Source organism: Lathyrus oleraceus, chromosome 4 (genome assembly GCF_024323335.1).
Source record: "Lathyrus oleraceus cultivar Zhongwan6 chromosome 4, CAAS_Psat_ZW6_1.0, whole genome shotgun sequence".
Classification (NCBI taxonomy): Eukaryota; Viridiplantae; Streptophyta; class Magnoliopsida; order Fabales; family Fabaceae; genus Lathyrus; species Lathyrus oleraceus.
The window spans coordinates 454,486,825-454,495,317 of NC_066582.1; the positions used below are offsets into that span (position 1 = coordinate 454,486,825).

Consider the following 8,493-nt stretch of genomic DNA (forward strand, 5'->3'; position numbering starts at 1 on the left):
GGGAATTCGGAGGGATTCTCGGGTGGACTTGACCTTCTACATGGAACTGTAGCATGGTACTCAATTGGTTTTGGGATAAGGAGTATTCGGTGTTGAACATACGGAAGGTTGCGGTACCGGTTAAGTACTCTTCTTCACCGGTGGGAGTGTTGTACGCATATGAACTTAAAAATTCTAAGGTTAGGGAGGGGTAGGTAGGTTGATTATGCGTGCATAGAAAGGTTAAATCAGCAAGACGGAGCATCCATTCTATACCTTGAAGTAATCCTAATTCTTGTAAACAGATTAGATCAGGATACCTGGTAGAGGTGACACCTCGTTGTTGGAAACGCTCGAACTGCTCCCTTTGATAATTATCATCTTCGGATCGGAAGATGATATTTCCGAAAGCTTGGTTGCCCGCCATATCGATAAGTGGTTTGAAAGAGGTAATTAGGGGAGAAGGGAAATGAAATTGATTTTAGAGAATGGTTTGTGGTGTATGAAGAAAGGTATGGTGGGTATTTATAGGAAAAAAAATTGGAAGTTGGAAAGGGAGTGGTTGAAAAGTAAATAAATGTGGGTAAATGTGAATAAATGGGGAAGGTAAAAAGGTGAAGTGGTGTAACGGTCGTCTCTCCAACGGCTTGTAACGTTCACCTAGTCTGAAGGTGTTACGCTCGTGACAGGGGCGTTACGGGCGTCACAGGCACTTGGTGTGACGTCCGTGATAGATTGTGTGACGCTCGTCACACAGTCTTTCTGGCACGTTACTGCTTGCGTTCTTTATAATAATTATAGTAATTTTTTTTTTATTTTGTTTTGCTTCAGTTTATTTTATTTGGCTATTGTGATACTTTAAATTGCCTTGCATGCTATTCTACTTTCCATAATATATATATATATATATATATATATATATATATATATATATATATATATATATATATATATATATATATATATATATATATATATATATATATCTTTAATAAGTTATGTAGGTAGCATACAGTAGAGAGCATTATTGCTAGATATTGCATAATTCATAGTAAAGTAAAATATCAATAGCTTCATAAAATAATCATAATGTAACATTGGAGGAAAAACACAAAAAAATGCGAAAGAGAAACAAATACGAACATAATTTGAAATAACATTAATGAATAATCTAACTAAAACTAAATAACTAAGAAAAACAACTTCTATCCATCTGCACGATCTCTGGCCAGAAGAGCAAAGGAGTTAACACGGTTTAGCAACTCGTGGAACTGATTTGTCATACTGTTCATGTATCCCAGAAATTCTTGTCCCATGTTAGCTAACTCTTCTCTGAGGGCGTCTTGTTCTGACATCAAAGCTTGAATGGTGGTGTTATAATCAGCTCCGGGCATATGATGTCTAAGATCGGGTATCGCCGATTCTTCGGCCGGGGCAGGTTGAGGAGGAGGATCAATATCATAATAACCAGATGGTGTCTGAGGGTCAGATTCAGCATAAGGAATCTGGTCATCACAAATCTCATAGTCCTGGATGGATTCAGTAGATCTAGCTGGAGAGGGTGTTGCGTTCAGATTGTAGAGCCAGTTATTGCGGTTATGAACACTAGTCCTAGGACTGGGCAAGGTGAATAGGCAAAGAACTTGGTTATTAATTATAAGCTCAAACTCTTCAGACCCTAGGTTTGCTATAAACATAGTGTTGAAGAGGAAGGGTATACTCATAATAGTAATGCCACAAAAAGGGCTTAAGTCAAGCATAGGCTGACGTAATCCGATAGCATTACCAATCATGGTTATCAAACCGCCTATTCGAATTGGTGCTCGTTCGTCTTGGATAAGGTGGTCTAAATTTGCCAACATAAAAGTGGCACCGTTTACTGGGCGGTTCTGGGAAGCACAAAATATGATGAAGAGTTCATCACGTGAAACTGTGGTACTGTTTGGCTTCTTCCCAAATAAGGTGTGGGTCAGGATCTTATGGAAATAGCGAAAGGCCGGGTTATGTATGTTTCCAGAGAGAAACTCATGTTCCTCGGGATCGTCATTTCCAGTCAAGCTTCCCCAAAAGTGTTCAAGTTCTCTATATTCAAAAAGTTCTTCTTGGCTCACTGTGAATGTGTCAAAGGAGGTAGGGAAACCTAAAAGGTTGGTAAAGTCTTGAATATTAAATTGGTACTCCATGTTAAACATTCTGAACTGGATGAAACCTCTGCTTATTCCTTTTCCATGGCTGGGTAGATAGATCAGGGAACTAAGGAATTTTAGTGTTAGTCTCCGGTAAGTGACGAAATGTCTACGGATAGGAGAGGTTTCCCACCCAATCTGACTCAACAAATACAGGACACTTTCTCTTAGTCCAAGGGCAGTCATTGCCCAGTCATCAGCATACAGGCTAGGTAGCATCTCTCTCGTGGCTAGTTCCTCAAACTTTTGTTTCTGAGCTTTCCCTCTGAATTTTATACCCATACGATCAATTTGTCCCATCAGGTTAATGTTAGCTAGAGAAAAGAAAAACAATAGTTTTAGTCAGGGTTTGGCCAAATGCCGAAAGAAGAAGAGAAAAGTTTTTTTTTTAATAAATTAAAATAAACTAAGAAAGAATACTAAATAAAATTTAAAGGAATAATTAAGGAAGAAATGAAAATATAAATATTGGTGGGTTGTCTCCCACTAAGCGCTTTGTTTAATGTCGCAAGCTCGACAATAAACTATCAATTATAATCTATAAATTCTGGAGGCATTTCGTCTAAGTGCAAGACTTGTGAATCTTCATTGTTTTCTGCATAGTGATAATGTTTTAGACGTTGCCCGTTTACGGTAAATGGTTTCATAGATTTGCCTTTAATTTCTACTGCTCCACTGGGAAAGACATTGGTGATATGAAAAGGACCTGACCATCTAGATCGTAGTTTTCCCGGGAATAACTTTAGCCTAGAGTTAAATAAAAGGACTGTATCGCCTTGTTTGAAGATTTTCCTTGATATGCGCTTGTCATGCCATTGTTTTGTTCTTTCTTTGTAGATTCTGGCATTTTCGTAAGCGTCTCTTCTGAGTTCCTCTAATTCGCTTATATCAAGGATTCTCTTTTCACCGGCGGCCTTATAGTTTAAATTTAGATTTTTAATATCCCAATAGGCTTTATGTTCTAATTCTACCGGGAGGTGACAGGATTTTCCATAAATGAGCTTAAATGGAGTTGTCCCTATGGGAGTTTTGTAAGCAGTTCGGTAAGCCCATAAAGCTTCTGGTAATTTCAATGACCAGTCTTTCCTTGAGGTGGCGACTGTTTTTTCTAGTATATGTTTGATTTCTCTGTTAGACACTTCCACTTGCCCACTGGTTTGAGGGTGGTAAGGTGTCGCTACTCTATGTCTTACGCCATACTTAAATAGTAGTTTTTCGAGTACCTTGGATATGAAATGCGATCCACCATCACTGACTACTATTCTTGGGACACCAAACCTTGGAAATATTATATTCTTAAAGAGTCTAGTTACTACTCGTGTGTCGTTTGTTGGAGAAGCTATAACTTCAATCCATTTCGATACGTAGTCAACTGCCACGAGTATGTATTTGTTACCGAAAGAGGATGGAAAAGGTCCCATGAAGTCTATTCCCCACACGTCGAAAATCTCTACTTCCAAAACGCCCTTTTGTGGCATCTCGTCACGTCTAGATATGTTTCCTGTGCATTGACATCTGTCACATTTCTTAATAGCTGCATGTACATCCTTCCATATATTTGGCCAATAAAAATCGGCTTGTAGGATTTTAGAGCAGGTCTTGGATGTACTTGCATGTCCACCATAAGGAGCGGAGTGACAGTGTTGGATTATATTTTCTACCTCTTCTTCGGGTATACACCGACGAAAAATACCATCGGGGCCTCTTTTAAAAAGTAAGGGGTCATCCCAGTAATAGTGTTTTATGTCATAGAAGAATCGTTTCTTCTGCTGGTAGGATAAAGTAGGTGGAACTATTCCGGCAGCTAAATAATTGACGAGATCAGCGTACCATGGTGTAACAGATATGGCTAAGGTGGTTTCTACCTGTTTATCAGCGTTATTTTCTCCCAAAGTAGCTATAAGTTTATCGTACGAGAAATCATCGTTAATTGGTGTTCTTTCCAGTTCAAGGTTCTCAAGTCTAGAGAGGTGATCTGCTACTACGTTTTCAGTTCCTTTCTTGTCTTTGATTTCCAAATCGAACTCTTGTAGCAACAGGATCCACCTTAGGAGTCTAGGTTTAGCATCCTTTTTTGTTAAGAGGTATTTGATAGCAGCGTGGTCAGTGTAGATGATTATTTTGGCTCCGACCAAGTAAGAACGAAATTTATCTAGCGCAAATACTACTGCTAGAAGTTCTTTCTCGGTTGTGGCGTAATTCATTTGTGCTTCATCTAGAGTTCTACTTGCGTAATATATAACGTGAAGCTTTTTATCTTTTCGTTGTCCTAAAACAGCGCCTACAGCGTAATCACTGGCATCACACATTATTTCGAATGGTTCATTCCAATCTGGTGTCTGCATTATGGGTGCGGAGATCAATGCTTGTTTAAGCGTTTGAAATGCTTCTAAACATCTATTGTCGAATATGAATTCATCATCCTTCATCAATAGACCGGTTAAAGGTTTAGTTATCTTAGAGAAGTCTTTAATGAATCGTCGGTAAAAACCGGCATGTCCTAAGAAGCTTCGTACTTTTCTCACAGTTTTCGGGGGTTGAAGGTTTTCGATTACCTCTATTTTGGCTTTGTCTACTTCAATTCCTCTGTTCGAGATGATGTGTCCTAAAACAATTCCTTCTTGTACCATAAAGTGGCATTTTTCCCAATTAAGTACTAGGTTTACTTTTACACATCGCTCTAGAACTCTTTCTAGGTTTTCAAGGCATTCTTCAAAGCTTTGTCCACATACGGAAAAGTCATCCATAAATACTTCCATGATGTTTTCGAGAAAATCGACGAATATTGCCATCATGCATCTTTGGAAGGTTGCAGGAACATTACACAAGCCAAACGGCATTCGTCTATAAGCGAAGGTACCAAAAGGACATGTGAATGTTGTCTTTTCTTAGTCATCAGGATGAATTGGTATTTGAAAGAAGCCTGAATAACCGTCTAGATAACAGAAATGAGAATGTTTTGCTAATCGTTCTAACATCTGGTCAATGAATGGTAAAGGGAAATGATCTTTTCGGGTTGCTTTGTTTAGTTTGCTATAGTCAATGCACATTCTCCATCCCGATTCGATTCGTTTGGTTATAGTTTCTCCTTTTTCATTTTCAATAACTGTTATACCTCCTTTCTTTGGTACTACGTGTACAGGACTAACCCATTTGCTATCAGATATAGGATATATGATACCTGCCTCTAATAACTTGGTTATTTCCTTCTTCACTACCTCACTCAGGATCGGGTTTAGTCTCCTCTGGTGTTCCCTAGAAGTTTTACAGTCTTCTTCTAGCATGATGCGGTGCATACAGATAGAAGGACTTATTCCTTTAAGATCGGTGATGTTGTATCCTAGTGCGGTTGGATATTTTCTTAAGATATGCAGGAGTTTTTCTGTTTCGAGTCTTCCTAGGTCTGCATTAACTATCACTGGTCGTTCAAGTTCTAAGTCTAGGAATTCATATCTCAGATTTTTGGGAAGTGTTTTCAGGTCTAGGGTTGGTTTCTTAAGGCATTGCGTAGGGTCCGGTGTTATTGCTAAACATTGGTTAAGTTTGTTTTCTACAAGATAGTCAGATGATTTGTCTTTTTCTAACTCTGTTTCTTTTATGCATTCATCGATGATATCCATGAAGTAACATGAATCTTCTATTGCAGGTGCTTTCAAAAATTTGGAAAGAATGAACTCAATTTTCTCTTCTCCTACTTCGAAAGTGAGTCGTCCTCGTTTTACGTCTATGATTGCACCGGCAGTTGCTAAGAACGGTTTTCCCAGTATAATGGGTGTAACTTCATCTTCTCTAATGTCCATAATTATAAAATCGGTTGGAATGTAGAATTGACCTATGCGCACGGGAACGATTTCAAGAATTCCTATAGGATATCTAACGGAACGATCTGCTAGTTGCACAAACATTTTAGTTGGTCTTAATTCTCCCATTTCCAGTTTCTTGCATATGGATAAAGGCATAACACTAATACCGGCTCCTAAATCGCATAAGGCTTTGTCGATGACAAATTTTCCTATGTGACAGGGTATAGAGAAACTACCCGGGTCTTTGAGTTTAGGAGGCATATTCTGGATTATAGCGCTACATTCAACAGTGAGTGTAACGGTTTCGCTATCTTCAAGTTTCCTTTTATTAGAAAGAATTTCTTTTAAGAACTTGGCATATGAGGGCATCTGCGTAATAGCTTCTGTAAACGGAATTGTGACGTTTAATTGTTTTAGTAGGTCAACAAATTTTTTAAATTGGCTCGCATCTTTGGTTTTAATAATCCTTTAAGGGTAAGGGATAGGTGGTTTATAAGGTGGTGGAGGTACATAAGGTTCCTTCTTTTCTACGGTTTCCTTATTACTCTCTTCCTTTTCCTTAGTTTTATTTTCTTCCTCAGTTGACTTTTTAGAGTTTTGGTTTTCTATCCTTGGGTCAGACGGTCCTTCCACTTCCGTTCCACTTCTTAGTATGATTGCATGAGCGTGGCTTCTCGGGTTAGGTTGGGGCTGTCCAGGAAATGTACCAGTTGGGGCAGCAGTAGGCGCTTGTTGTTGAGCTACTTGTGATATTTGCGTTTCCAGCATTTTGTTATGGGTAGCCAGGGCATCTACTTTACTTGCTAGTTGTTTAATTTGTTCGCCAGTGTGTACATTCTGGTTTAAGAAATCTTTATTGGTTTGCTGTTGAGAAGCTATAAAGTTTTCCATCATGATTTCCAAGTTGGATTTCCTAGGGGCGTTATTGTTAGGTGTAGATGGGATCGGCTTTTGATATCCCGGAGGTATAGCTGGGGCTTGATTTGGAGATTGTCCAGGTGCGTATAAAGCATTATTACTCTTATATGAAAAATTTGGATGATTCTTCCAATTTGAGTTATAGGTATGCGAGTAGGGGCTTCCTTGAGCATAGTTTACTTGCTCTGCTTGGATTCCTGTTAGGAGTTGACAATCTGTAGGAGTGTGACCTTGGATTCCACAGACTTCGCAATTCTGAGTTATGGCAACCACGGTGGCTGGAGGTGATACATTTAAACTTTCAATTTTCTGGACCAGAGCATCCACTTTTGCGTTAACATGATCAAGGTTACTTATCTCGTACATGCCAGTTTTAGTTTGAGGTTTTTCTACCATTGTTCGTTCGCTTCCCCACTGATAGTGGTTTTGGGCCATGCTTTCGATAAGTTGGTAAGCATCAGCATAAGGTTTGTTCATTAGTGCCCACCTGCGGCGACGTCTATTGTTAACCTCGTGTTGTACAGGAGACCATTATAGAAGGTATGAATTACTAACCAGTCCTCTAAACCATGGTGTGGACAAAGTCTCATCATGTCTTTGTATCTTTTCCATGCTTCGAAGAGAGACTCGTTATCTTTCTGTTTAAATCCATTTATCTGGGCTCTCAACATAGCTGTTTTGCTCGGCGGAAAATATCGGGCAAGAAAGACTTTCTTCAACTCGTTCCATGTTGTGACTGAGTTGGAAGGAAGAGATTGAAGCCATCTTCTAGCGATATCTCTTAACGAGAAGGGAAAAAGACGAAGTCGAATTGCCTCTGAAGTGACACCATTAGCTTTAACAGTATCAGCGTATTGGACAAACACGGATAAATGAAGGTTTGGATCCTCGGTAGGATTTCCAGAGAATTGGTTCTGTTGCACTGCCTGCAACAGTGAAGGTTTAAGTTCGAAGTTGTTTGCTTCGATTGCGGGTGGAGCAATACTCGAATGCGGCTCATCTTGCGATGGAGCGGCGTAATCTCGAAGAGCACGAGCTGGTTCTGCCATCTCGGGTATCGGCGAAGGAAGAAGATTTTTGAGATCAGGAAGTTCGACAGGAGGGAGATTGTTCGCAGCACGATATTCCCGAATTCGTCGTAAGACTCGGAGATATAGTTCGATATCGTTGAATCGTAAGTAGAACGGCTCGCCTTGTGAGCGAGTATGTGGCATACAAATCAACGAAAGAAAGAAAAAGAAAAAGCCTTAGTCTCTACAGCGTAACAGAAGAGTTACGATATCGACTAAATAAAAGTCCCCGGCAACGGCGCCAAAAACTTGATTGCGACTTAATGAGTCGAATTTGGGGTACAAACTGCAAGTGCACAGTTCTATCGCGTAGTTTTAAAAGATATCGATCCCACAGGGACTTATGAATCGATATACCGTTTTCTAAGGTTACTTCGTAAAGCTAAGGCGGATAATACTTTGATTGTTTGGGGGAAAAGTTAAAACTAAAATAAGATCTAAATTAAATATTAATTAAGCGGATATCGGTATGTAGTTCGTCGTAATTAGGGAATCAATTCTTCGTTGGTTTCTTGGTTTTAAAATAAATCTTTTCAG

The 8,493-nt window shown here is 39.3% G+C and overlaps 1 non-coding gene across 1 annotated transcript; it reads left to right on the forward strand.

Annotated features, from left to right (window-relative positions):
• Nucleotides 1-7,450: 7,450 nt before the first annotated feature.
• Nucleotides 7,451-7,557, forward strand: LOC127076926 (small nucleolar RNA R71). The gene has a single exon (XR_007786940.1). It is a non-coding gene; the product is annotated as a small nucleolar RNA R71 (small nucleolar RNA).
• The last annotated feature ends 936 nt before the right edge of the window (nt 7,558-8,493 follow it).